At 46.1% G+C, this 12,399-nt stretch overlaps 1 long non-coding RNA gene across 1 annotated transcript; it reads left to right on the forward strand.

The window, feature by feature from the left end:
* Positions 1-7,384, forward strand: LOC125138259 (uncharacterized). The gene is made up of 3 exons (XR_007137613.1): positions 1-68; positions 2,279-2,351; positions 7,202-7,384. It is a non-coding gene; the product is annotated as an uncharacterized LOC125138259 (long non-coding RNA).
* The last annotated feature ends 5,015 nt before the right edge of the window (positions 7,385-12,399 follow it).

Consider the following 12,399-nt stretch of genomic DNA (forward strand, 5'->3'; position numbering starts at 1 on the left):
GGAAAGGAGGAGAGACCTACATTTAAAAAGGCAGGAACCAGCCTAACGCGGAGATCCAAAAATGCCCGGTAAGAATTCCCAGTTGTGAGGTCAAATCGAGGTCAAAAGAATCACCTAATCATCTCTGGAAAGCCCCTAATTCAGGGGGTCGAGCCAGGCTGGCAACACCCCATACCATGAACTAAATCTGACTTGATCTTTAAAAACATAACCTAGGACTTTTTTTTTTTTTCTTTTGCCTGAGCCAATTTTTCTGGTGGCATTTTTTGTTACTTCCTGTTTGTCACTGAGCTTCCTTACCCTACTTCCTCTTAGAGAGTTTAAATCGCCTCCACTAGCATTTCCACTCAAATGGAAAAGGGAGGGTGTATGTGTGTGTGTGTGTGTTGGATTGGAAGGGGAAAATAATACCTCACATGAAGTGTTTATGTTATAAAACACTTTTCTGACACAGTTATATGCTTTCATTTCCTTTACACAACAACACTAGGAGATGAGCCATATCCTTATGCCCAAGTTATGGATAAAGAAACTGAGGTTTAAAATGGTTAAAGAGTCCAAGGTAACTCATCAAATCAAGGAGTAAAAGCGGAATCCGTGTCCCCGATTCTGAATCCAAACCTAAAGCTTTTGCATTTATTTAACTCTTAGGGGGAAGCCTACATTTAATATCGTATGCAAAATTCTGTTCAGGGAGGATCTATATTCAATCTTTAATTACACAGCTTATTCCTGAAATGTAAAGAAAAAAACTTAGCTTGGGCCCTGCACCGAAGCAATGAAAAAATTCTTAAGGATCTCCTGTTTCATTTTTTGGCAGTTGCTCTGCAGTCTTACAGAGCCAGGCTGGGGCGTTCCTGGGTCTCCTGGAGCCAGGGTGCCGTTGCCAGCATCAGGCAGTAGGGGGAGCATGCGTGCAGGCGGAGGAAAGCTGCTGAGGCTCAGGCAGGAAATGTCTGAGACCATGTCCTTAACAGGCCGGGGCTGGAAAAGTGTTGGTTTTTTTTTTTTTTCCTCCTGCTGACCGAATGCTTAGTACTCCAGGCTTCTCTGCAAGATCTGTGCTCACTGCCTTGTAGGGTGGGGAAAACCATCCTCAGGGAGTTGTAGAACAAAGTCACCTCTATGCCTACTGGGTCAAAGGAGCTAAAAGCTTCCACATTGCCACTGAGGAGGGGGCCCGGCCCTGGGCCTCAGCAGGTGGGAGAAGGCCTTGAGTGAAGACACAGAGGCCCAGACAGTCAGCTATCCCAGGTCCAAAACCTTCCTGAGAGAACAGGAGTTTGTAGAGTTGGTAATAAGAGAATTAGAATGTACACTGCAGGGGGGAAGAGATGTGGCTTTTTCACTGTATCTCTGCCTTCCAGAACAGTGCCGGTGGACGCTAGGCCTTCAGGTGCCTTTAACAAGGCACTCACGTTGACAGTCTGTTCACTTAAGGTGCATTTTGACAGGGGCCTTGAAGTCAGATGGAAAAGAAATAATACCTTTGGCACTGCATGGCCTGAAGCCCAGGGAGAGCCTGGGGAGGAGTTCTGAAGCATGCACTAGTTCTGGAATAACTGAGTGCTGACAGGTCATTTTTTCTCCACGGTGTAGCATTTTCTCATTTTTTTTTCCCCTTCCTCAACCCAAACTATAATTTCTTAACCTGGGAAAGAAAACTTTTGCAGCAGGAGAGATAACCCGAGGGATGGCTGGCAACAGCTTCCTTCCTAGTAAAAGAAAGAAGCAAAAAGTTCACTTTTGCCTCTACATTGGATTTGTATATAGAAGATAATTGATATTCTCTTGTGAATGGTGCTTATTTACAGAAAACATTGTTTTGGCCTTGGTTCCAAACACACATGAAATTTCACTCTAATTTGCATGCATCTATAATTTTTTTTTTTTTTGGTTTAAAATGGTGACTTCCCAAGGGTATTTTTCTAGACCAGCAGAAAAGACTGAACCAAAGTTTCTTGTAAAACTACCGTGCAAGAGTTCCCGTCGTGGCGCAGCAGAAATGAATCCAGCCAGGAACCATGAAGTTTTGGGATTTGATCCCTGGCCTCGCTCAGTGGGTTAAGGATCTGGAGCTGCCGTGAGCTGTGGTGTAGGTTGCAGACGTGGCTTGGATCCCATGTTGCTGTGTCTGGCATAGGCTGGTGACTGCAGCTCCGATTTGAGCCCTAGCCTGGGAACCTCCATATGCTGTGGGTACAGCCCTAAAAAGCAAAAACAAACAAACAAACAAAAAAGCTACTGTGCAGACACCTCTGCCTTTGTGCTATTCCAGGGGAAACCTCCAATCACTGTGAACACGTTTAAAAGACATAATCAGGGGAGCCAAGATGGAAATGGGCAAAGTGGTAAGTTAATAGCAATCACGTTTTTTGAATTTTCATATTTCTTAGGGTTTCTCCTGACATAGAGTGATAGCTATGAATCTCCAATGTAAAATGGTACCTGCGTGTTGAGTTGGTATATTACAAGGAACTTGAGTGATCTTCTGAAATAGTTCTCATTTCTCATGGCCCAGCAAGAGTTTTACTTTACATTTGCCAACACTCTAGTGGAAATATTCAGTTGTGCATTCACCCCACATGGAGTTCCCTCTACGTGCTGGGCTTAGGACACCAAGGTGAGGACCCACCCTTGAGGAACTCAATCTGGGAAGTAAGACCTTACGTCCTGTTGGATGTAGGTTTTCATCTGGAAGTGACAAGAAGAGTGTTCTGAGAGCACGGAGGAAGAAAGACTTAATTCCATCTGGACGAGTCGGTACTTGCAGGAGTTAAGAGCCCAGGCGCTGGGTACAGGCTGCTACGATTGAATCCTGGCTTCATCGTTTTCTAGCTGTGTGACGGGGGCAAGTTTCCAAACCTACCCAAGCCCTGGTTTCAACATCTCTGTAAGGTGGGAAGAATAATGAGACCCACATCATGGATATTTTTTTTTCCCCCTGTGGTTGTCAATGGGATGTACCAGCGCAAGCACTCGGTGTGTGTTGCTGAGAATCGCGGGGATGGCGGTGGGGGAGGTGGAGTGAAGATGAGGGCGAGGGGATGGAGAAGGCATCACAGATTCTACAGGGTCAGGAGTTCAGTGGGCAAAGGAGGAAAATGTGGAAGAGGGAAGGACATTCCAGCTGGGGCCCTGTGTTGTGTTTTATAACAAGCCCCTGGGTGATTCTGATGCACAGTGATGGTCAAGGTCCACTGAGGCTTTTACGTAAGGGAACGACATGCTTGGGTTTTCATTTTTGGAGGGAACGCATCAGTGGCTGTCGGAAGGATGGATTAGCGGTAGGGAGACAGGAGGCGAGGACAGCGAGCTAGGAGCCTCCTGAGTCCCAGTGAGAGCTGATGAGTCTTGAGCTCAGGGCATCGTGGTGGGACTATGCAGCCAGGGAATGATGTCTGTAACAGCAGGGACACGAAGGGAGTGGGTGCCTGGAAGACATTAAAGCCTAGAGGGGACCAGATTGAAGGGTGGGGAAGAGGAGGAGGCAGGCCGAGTCTGGGGGATAGTGGACACAGGGCTTTAATGCCAGTGACTAAATGGTGCCTCTGCCGTCTTGCTGAGACCGCTCATTTGTCCCTCCCTCTCCCTCCTTCATCACTGCCAAAGTGACTGACAGCACAGATTGGCATCCTTGCAGGAGGTCTGGTTCTCCTCTGGAATGCACTGCTCTCTCCAGCCACAGCCGTCACCTCCCCCGTCACCCCCCACGGCCCAGGGACTCATTCCACCAGCCGTGGTTACTGCCACATAGGCTGATGAGTCACTCTCCCAGAACAGCTGGTGGCCAACATACTTCTCTTGTCCACGGTTGGGGAGCACTTCCAGGACCCGCCCCGAACCCTCCCCCACACCAAACCCTTTGGTGTGAGCTCCCTTGGCCAAGCCAGCCACCCACATCTCTGGGATGGGAGGGTCTCTGGTCCAAAATTATACTCCAATTACTGCCCTGTCTACATTTTAAGCGAGATGATTAACTCATTTGTGCTTTATTATTGCCACATCTAAGGTAGAGCAACTGTAGGAGTGAAGACAGTAGTGCTGCCGTTTTGGTAGAAATGCGGATTCCTGAGTCCTGCCATAGACCTCCTGAACCACTGGGGGGTCGGGGGGTGAGGTTAGAAACCAGGGAATTTATATTTTTAATGAGCAGCCCTGATGAGTCTTCAATTACCTAAAAAGCGATAGTGGTGGTCCTGGAATTTCTTTTGTACTACTTCCTACCCACTCTGCAGCTGGAATGACCTTACACTCTTGGGGGCCCTTCTAGCTTGCCTGGAGAAAGCTAGGGCCTCCTGTCCAGGGGGACACCCATCGCAAAGCTACCATCTCAGCCCTATTGTTGCCCTGTTCCTTTTCTTGATCCATTAGAGGCAGCCTGCAAATTATGCACATGCACAGGCAGAAAGTCCAACATATCTGCTTAAAAAAACCAGGCATTCTCATATTCGAAATAACAGTGTTGGCTTACATTGCAATAGTCCTCTTTCAGAAGATAAATTTGCTGTACTCCCAGATTTCAAAGAGTCGTGTGGACTTATCACCCGTAAGACGTTTATAAAATTATTTTCCTTGGTCAGAGTAGTGAATTGCTCCTAAATGAAGTCCCCTCTCACCTTTCCCTCCAACCCCTTTCCCCCATGACTCATCAAAGCCAAGTTCAGCCAAGCGATCTGTGCCAACAGACCTCAGCTGGATACCATCCATGCACAGCTAACTGAGCCCCTGATGACATCACAGGAAGGCACCATGGTCAACGTGCTTTGAAAGAGGAGTGACAGGCACATAGGTTCAAAAAGGATTCCAAAAAAGAAATTCGTTAGAGGGCTCCGGATAATTGGGTTTGGTTTCCTAGTTGAGCAAGTTTCCCAGAGGTGAGTGTTCACTGGGTTGAGAGCTGAGGGGATAGAAGGTGGAAAAGGCATGAGCCACACCCTTGCAGAGCCTAAGGTAAGGCTGGCAAGACGAGACACGCACTCCAAAATTCAACCCCAATACAAGGCAGTAAATATTAACGAGGGATTGGACATCAAATGCTGGCGCCTTTCAGAGGAGCAGGCGAGAGATTGCCCAGGGCTGGAAGTCAAGGAGGGCTGAAGGCTGCCCTGACATTTATGGAAGGTGAGGAGAGACGGAAGGCAGTGGTGGAGCTCTGGGTAGAGATGGAGTGAGCACGAGGCACAGTGTGGGGAGAGGACAAACTCTCCTGGGGCAGTTAGTAAATGGCTCTGGATGAACCCTGGGGCTAGGGTTGGGAATGGTAAGAGCTGAAGTTCAGGTTTCATTTCTAAACATTTACCAAATACTTATGTCAGACCATGTTCAGACCTTGACTGACATTGTGTTTGTGTCTTACGACAACCCCAAGGGGCAGGTATTATCCCATGTTCTGTTTTAACATGAGACAGGGGCTCAGAGAGGCTGGTAACTAGCCCAAAGTCACATGGCAAGGGGGTGGAGAAGCCAGGGGAGAAACCCAGGTCTACTTATGTCCAGAGTTTGTGTGGTTCATGGGGCTCTTTCTGTCCTTTTCCCCCTTCTGCAGATCATAGTGCTGCCCAGAGGAGAGGCTTAGCAGAGGGAATCAAGTCAGGCCAGGAGGCTGGGTGTTCCCGCCCATGCTGGTGTCCCATAGCCTCAGCCTGGCAAAGGCTGTATTTTTTGTCTCATTCACATGGCCTTGGGAGTGGTGCTGAGGCTAGGAAGGGATGGGCCAGTACTCCCTCTCTGGCCCTTTTAGTCCATCTGCTTTATGTCTGTATTTTTGAGAACGTTGACATGTATTTCCTAAAAAGCAGAAAAATGATAGCAAGATCTTACCTACACTGGGCTAATCACTCTGCATACTTTACAGCCCTAGTTCGATTTTAGTTCAATGATGAGTAAGACTCCTTCAGAATGGATTTTTTTTTTTCAAAAGTTTGTTCATTCCTCTTTTGTAATGAATCCCAAGGTAGGCATTTAAAGGCTGTAAAATGGCTTCCTCAAACTTTACAGGAATTCAGGCTTTTTCCTTCTTGTTCATCTACAATCATTTGTGTGCTGCTTCCTGGATCAAGAAGGCTGCTTCAGCTCCAGCCATCACTTCCACATTCTAATCAGCAAGAAAAAGAAGAGGATAGAAGGATTTTTTTTTTCCAGTTTAAGGATCTTCCTGTAAGGGGACCACTGCATCTCCATGTGTAATTCATTGGCCAGAATTTAGTCAAATGGAACTGCTAGATGCAGAGATACTCAGAGATGTAGTCTCTATTTCATACTGCCATGTTCCCAGGTAAAAATTGATTACTAGAAAAAAGAAGGGAAGAGATATTATAGGTGGACATATAGCAGCTCTGCCACAATCCTGTTAACTTATTTTATCTTTATTATCACACAGTCCTGTGAGGTGGATATGGTTATTGTCCTCTTTTTACAGATGAGGAAATTGAGGCTCAGAGAGGTTAACTTGTCTAAAGCCATCATCAAAGGAACAGGGACTAAAGAGCGTTCGGCTGACCCCTAAGCCCGAATGACCCTCTGACAGAATGGAGAAATTGGATTGTACCTTCACTCATGCCAAGGCGGTGGATGCTTTTTACCTCTTTATTTTTCTGAGCTAAGGTGTAAGCATACCCTTTATGCTGTAATTCAGCTAAAGAAGAGTTAACATTTTTCAAAATAAGTGTGGCTAGGAAACCAAGGAGAAAAAGAAACCACAAGGTAACGAAATGCCTGGGTGTGGCTGGGCGTAGCAGTGCAGATTTAGTGTCCTGAGATAGCTAATGGCCAGCTGAAGGCTGGCTAGGCAGGCCAGCACAGGTGACGTGCAGGCTCAACTTAAAGGGCACACAGGTTTCTGTGCCTTGCCTAGCCTTCAATCAGCTGTCCTCAAACTTGCCTGAGGCATATTCATCAGCTAGATGTTCCCTCCAGCTTGATAGTTGGCTCTGATTTAGGTTGTATGTGTAATGGTCCACCCTTCCCCTCACTGCCATTTCTGCCCTGTCCCCAGCTCACTGAAAGCTGCTGTCTCTACCTGTTTATAAACCTGGGGTCCTAGTGGATCACCACCAGCCATGTGTCCAGGCCAAGGAGAAACCTCTAGCTTGTGACCAATTAGCACAGCAAGGATGACTAAACACCCCAGTGGAATAAATGTCCAAGACACAGTCAGAGCTTTTTCCCCTCTCAGGTGACTTATTTCTTATTTCCCCAGGTGCTCTCTGCAGATGGTTCAGGCACGCCACCACCAACCTGGACAATGATTAACCGGGGAAGGATAATCTCAGTCCGTGGGGTAGCGGTGATCTCTACAGGAGGCTGGTTCTCACGCAGCCCGAGAGCCCTTTGCTCCTGACTGATCCTTTCTCTCTCCCTGTCTTGTATTTTCTCTTTCTCTCTTCCCTCCTTCCTCTCTCCCATCTGCTTCTTGCTCTTTCTCCTGCCCTCCCCATCCTTCTTTTCTTCCTTCCTTTATTTTTCATTTTCATTTTTATTTATTTATTTGTAGTAAGGTATAGTTGACTTATAATGTTATGCCAATTTCTGCTGTAGCAAAGTGACTCAGTCATAACATATATATATATATATATATATATATGTGTGTGTGTGTGTGTGTGTGTGTATGTATATATATATATATATATATATATATATATATATATATATATATTCTTTTAAAAATATTATCTTCAATCATGGTCTATCCCAAGAGTTTGGATATAGTTCCCTATGCTGTATGGTAGGACCTTGTTTATGCAAGGTAATAGTTTGTATCCACTAACTCTTTCCTTCCTTCCTTCCTTCCTTCCTTCCTTCCTTCCTTCCTTCCTTCCTTCCTTCCTCCCTTCCTCCCTTCCTCCCTTCCTTCCTCTTTCTTTCTCTCTTTCATGCAATGTGTGTGTGGGAAAGCAGAAACAGTGCCTGCACACAGTCCAGCTGGGATATTTTGTTCGCTGTGATGCCCAGCAGGAGCTCTTCACCTGCTCCAGGAGAGGGGAGCATATTCAGGAAAGGCTTCCTGGAGGACATGGCCTTGGGGCCCCCACATAAATGGGTATGGAGACAAGAAAAGTCTTTTGGACACAAAGTGATGCATTCTCTGGTTCCTCCTGCACACTGACGTCTCTTCTCCTGTGTTGAGGCATCACACTCTTCTACAAAGAACCCAGCAGCTTCTTCGAGGCTGGGCAAGCCACCCAGGATGACAGCAAGCTCTGGTTCACTCAAAGCTGCCCCCCTCGTTAGCTCAGATTCATGGCTTATTTGAGAAATGAATGATTTAGGGTCTGCTGCAGCTGTTTTTCTCCTTAGAGAAGTTTTAGGCTTTTGTGGGGAGGCAGTGTTCTGGAATGAACTGACTTCTTCCACATCTGCACTCAGGCTTTGGGGACCAGGGGACCCTTGACTGAGACCATACACCTTCCAGACTTAGATGCAAATACCTTTATCAGGCCCAGCCCCACGTAACCCTAAATGTAAAACAAGAAAGCCCTGCTGACTTCCTCCTTCTCCTGTGTACACAGCCGTTACCCAGATTGGGTGTCTATCTATCTGCTGGGCTGGAAAGAATAGATGCTTTGTTCTCCTCTCCGTGTTGGAACAGCTTTTATCCACACTGGGTTGTGAAGGCCCCCGACGCTCCTTTGGGGCCCTGTTCATTTTTCAGATTTACATTAGAGTCTTGAATTCAACATTCAGATGAGATATCACCAATTTTCTTTATGAAGTGTGCCATGAAATGAAAAATTATACTAATGTCTGTTTTGTAGCCAGAAAGAGCCATAAATGTGCCCCTCGCTGACCAAATTTGGCTTCTTTCTGAAAGTTAGGGTACACGTTCCCACATCCCATTATCCAGGCTCTAAGATGGTTTGCCAGGCTGGTAGAAGAATAAATGACATGGATTTTCTCCTCCTATCATCCAGGTCAATTCATTAATCCCCATTTAAAAATAACAATTTATGGAGTCCCTGGTATGGTTCAGCGGTAACAAACCTAACATCCATGAGGATGTGGGTTCAATTCCTGGCCTTGCTCAATGGATTAAGGATCTGGCATTGCCATGAGCTGTGGTGTACGTTGCAGATGTGGTTTGGATTCCACTTTGCTGTGGCTGTGGTGTAGGCCGGCAGCTGCAGCTCGGATTGGAACCCTGGCCTGGGAACCTCCATATGCTGCGGGTGCGGCCCTAAAAAGCAAAATAAATAAGATAAAGTGACAATTTAAAAGATGTTTTAAACCATAACTTCAAGACAAATTATGCCCACCACGAAGGGTTTCATGTTAGATTCATGAAAGTTAATTATTTCACTGAGCCACAAATAGTTTAAGTGCTTTTTTCAGTTCCACAGCTGCTGCTGCTTTTTTTTTAATTTGAATACATTTTTATTGAAATATAGTTGACTTACAATGTTGTGTTAGTTTCAGGTGTACAGGAAAGTGGGTCAGTTATATACACATTCTTTATATATATATATATTCTTTTTTTATGTGGTCATCCATTAGAGGTTATTACAAGATACTGAACAGAGTTTCCTGTGCTATACAGTAGGTCATTGTTGGTTATCTATTTTAAATATAGGAGTGTGTACATTTTAATCCCAAACTCCTAATTTATCCCTCTTCCCCCTCCCCTTTTTTTTTTTTTTTTTCTTTTTAGGGCTGCACTCTTGGCATATGGCGGTTCCCAGGCTAGGAGTTGAATCCAAGCTGCAACTGCCAGCCTACACCACAGCCACAGCCACACCAGATCTGAGTCACATCTGAGACCTACACTGCAGCTCATGGCAATGCCAGATCCTTAACCCACTGAGCAAGGCCAGGGATCAAACCTGCATCCTCATGAATACTAGTTGGGTTCATCATCACTGAGCCACAACGGGAACCCACCCCCCCCACCGCCGCCTTGATAACCATAAATTTCATTCAACAGCTTCTTATTAAGCATGTATCATATAAATAGATTTATGATATATCCTGCTGGGAATGATAAGATATACGGGACCTTGGCTTTGGCCTTAGAAGCCAAACAATCTGGTGTCATAATGGCTGTTACCTCCGAGCAGGCCATTTGTGCCAAGCCCCTCAGCTCCCGTCACAGCAGCTGGAAACCTCATCTTTGTTACCAGCAGATCAAGGTGGGAAAGAATTAGTAGCTTTTCAAAGTGTGTAAGAACCAGAATTTGAATTCAGGTCCAGGCAAAACTCATGCCGTTCCCACTACAATTTCCTGACCCCCCTCCCCCCCAGTTAATTCAGGGAGGCTTATCCTTCAGTCTTATCAGGAGTAGAAATCAGATCCCTTATTTGAAGCTGTTCACAGGTACCTGAAAGATGAAAACAGAAGTCAAGATATCCTGCAGGTAGCCACTGCAGGAAGTAGCTACCACCCCCAGGCTGAGGAAACAAAGGCAAGAGGCTGCATTATTAAAGCTTAGAAGTTGAGAAGACAGGCTCCATGGAACTGAAACTTGGGCCTCAGGAGTGGATACCACTGGCTGGTCTGTGGTCTCTGAGCTCAGAGGAGTGTGGGACCCAGACTGGGAGAAACCTGGTACCAGCCACCATCTTGGAGGGTAACTCAATAGAGCAGGTTCTAAGCATTTGGAAAACTGCAAAGTGGATTCAGCACTGCTCTGGGAAGGAACTGTCACTGCTGGAGTGAAGAAGCATTGCTGGGGTGACACTCCCAGGACCAGGAAGCAGAGAAGAAGAAGCAAGCCTTACCTCTCCCAGCCTCACAGCCCCCTCTGCCTTGCAGCTATTTTGGCAGAAACGAACTTGGGGCCAGAGAGCAGAGCGGAATTGCAGTCTGCAGGAACACACCTGCAGCTTCATAGACAGAGTACAGAAGGGTGGGCTTCAGACTGAAAGACAGTTACTTAATAACTGGTCCGGGGGGTAAGATATGGATATAAGAAGACATCACAGTAGGTCCTATACAATCATGGTGTCTTTGATGACCCTACACGATGTAAATCCTACAGAACTGAGAAGACAGTTAATGGTTATGTACAAGGCCCTTGCTACTGGGTGTGAATATCTTTGGGGGCAGGGACTATGTCCTCTTCACACCTCCAACCTGGGCACCTTTCTGGCAATAAAAAGATGCCCAGCAAAGGCTGGTTAAATAAAAAGATAATTCTATTGCAGTAAGTCATTATAAGCCCATGTGTATTTTACTGCTGGAGTTTTGAGGGCCAGTTGTGAATCCTGGGGGCTCTTCTTATTCTGGCTCAATCCCCAAATTGTGGAGGATAATAGGAATTGGTTGCTTTTAGTGAGAGCAGATTGCAGCAGTCCTTGCTCAGGGGTGAGCTAAGGTCTGGCTGTGGAAAGGGTGTAGCCCTGCTCAGGATGGCTTCTCTCAGTGCTGTGTTTCTATTCTATGATGTTTGACCCTTCCTGCAACCCCAGAACTGTCCTTTTCTCTCTGCTTCCTGTCCCTCCTTTGTGTCTCACTATTATTAGCCCTTGGAACATGTATGTTTGCCTAAAGGCATGGACACACACGCTTGCATAATCACAGCACATGCTTAGAGGTCTGGAGGGGAGGCAGAGTCAGGCGTCTGGGCCCCGGAGTTCCTTTCCTTGGTAACCGTCATGGATGATGCGTGGATTCCTGGGAGCCCAGCCCATGAGCTCTGTATCAGAACGTGGACAAGGACTTTGAGGCCCTCTTTGTGCATTGCTCTCATTTTGCAGATCCAGAAACTGAGCTCAGAAGGGGAGACTAACCATCTTTCCCAAACTCTACAGCTGGTTAGCCAGTCCAGTGTTTTTGCTCAGTGCCCTGGCTTCCTGCTTCTCTTTCGAGCACATTTTTCAGTTGAATCCAAGTATTTCAGTAGAACTTACTCAATGCAAGGCACGGAGCCTTTGCACCTTGTCAGGGTCCCGAGTCAAGTTGAAATATTTTCTTTTGGAAACTATTTGAGCACTCTGGATTAGTTCCATCCTAAAAGCTTTATTTAAGGTAACGTAGCACTTCATGATATAGTATAGCATACTATAATATTCTGTTCTAAGTGTAATTGTTAAATAATGCACCCATGTAAACATGTATCAGTAATTAAAGCAATAAACATATGTAATGGAGATCCTTCAGAGCTAGGCTTTCCCAGTTAATACTTTCAGCCAAACAGCAATATTAAACATGAGCTTATTAAGGATTTTTCTTTAATGATTTGGCATAGATCAACAATGAATTGATGCTCAGTGGAAGTTCTATCAGTAGCCAAGAACCATTCCACTGTTTCATTCCATTTAGATCAGTGATCCTAACACCCCCACAGCATCTGGCACCAGGACAAGGGGAGGTGACTAGAGCGGAGGAGGGAAATCTCTCAAGGCCCCGAGAACAGCTGGGCAGGACTGCACTTCCCCCTCACTGCCTGCCTGCCCCTCATCCAG

This window comes from Phacochoerus africanus, chromosome 10, assembly GCF_016906955.1.
Source record: "Phacochoerus africanus isolate WHEZ1 chromosome 10, ROS_Pafr_v1, whole genome shotgun sequence".
Taxonomy (NCBI): domain Eukaryota; kingdom Metazoa; phylum Chordata; class Mammalia; order Artiodactyla; family Suidae; genus Phacochoerus; species Phacochoerus africanus.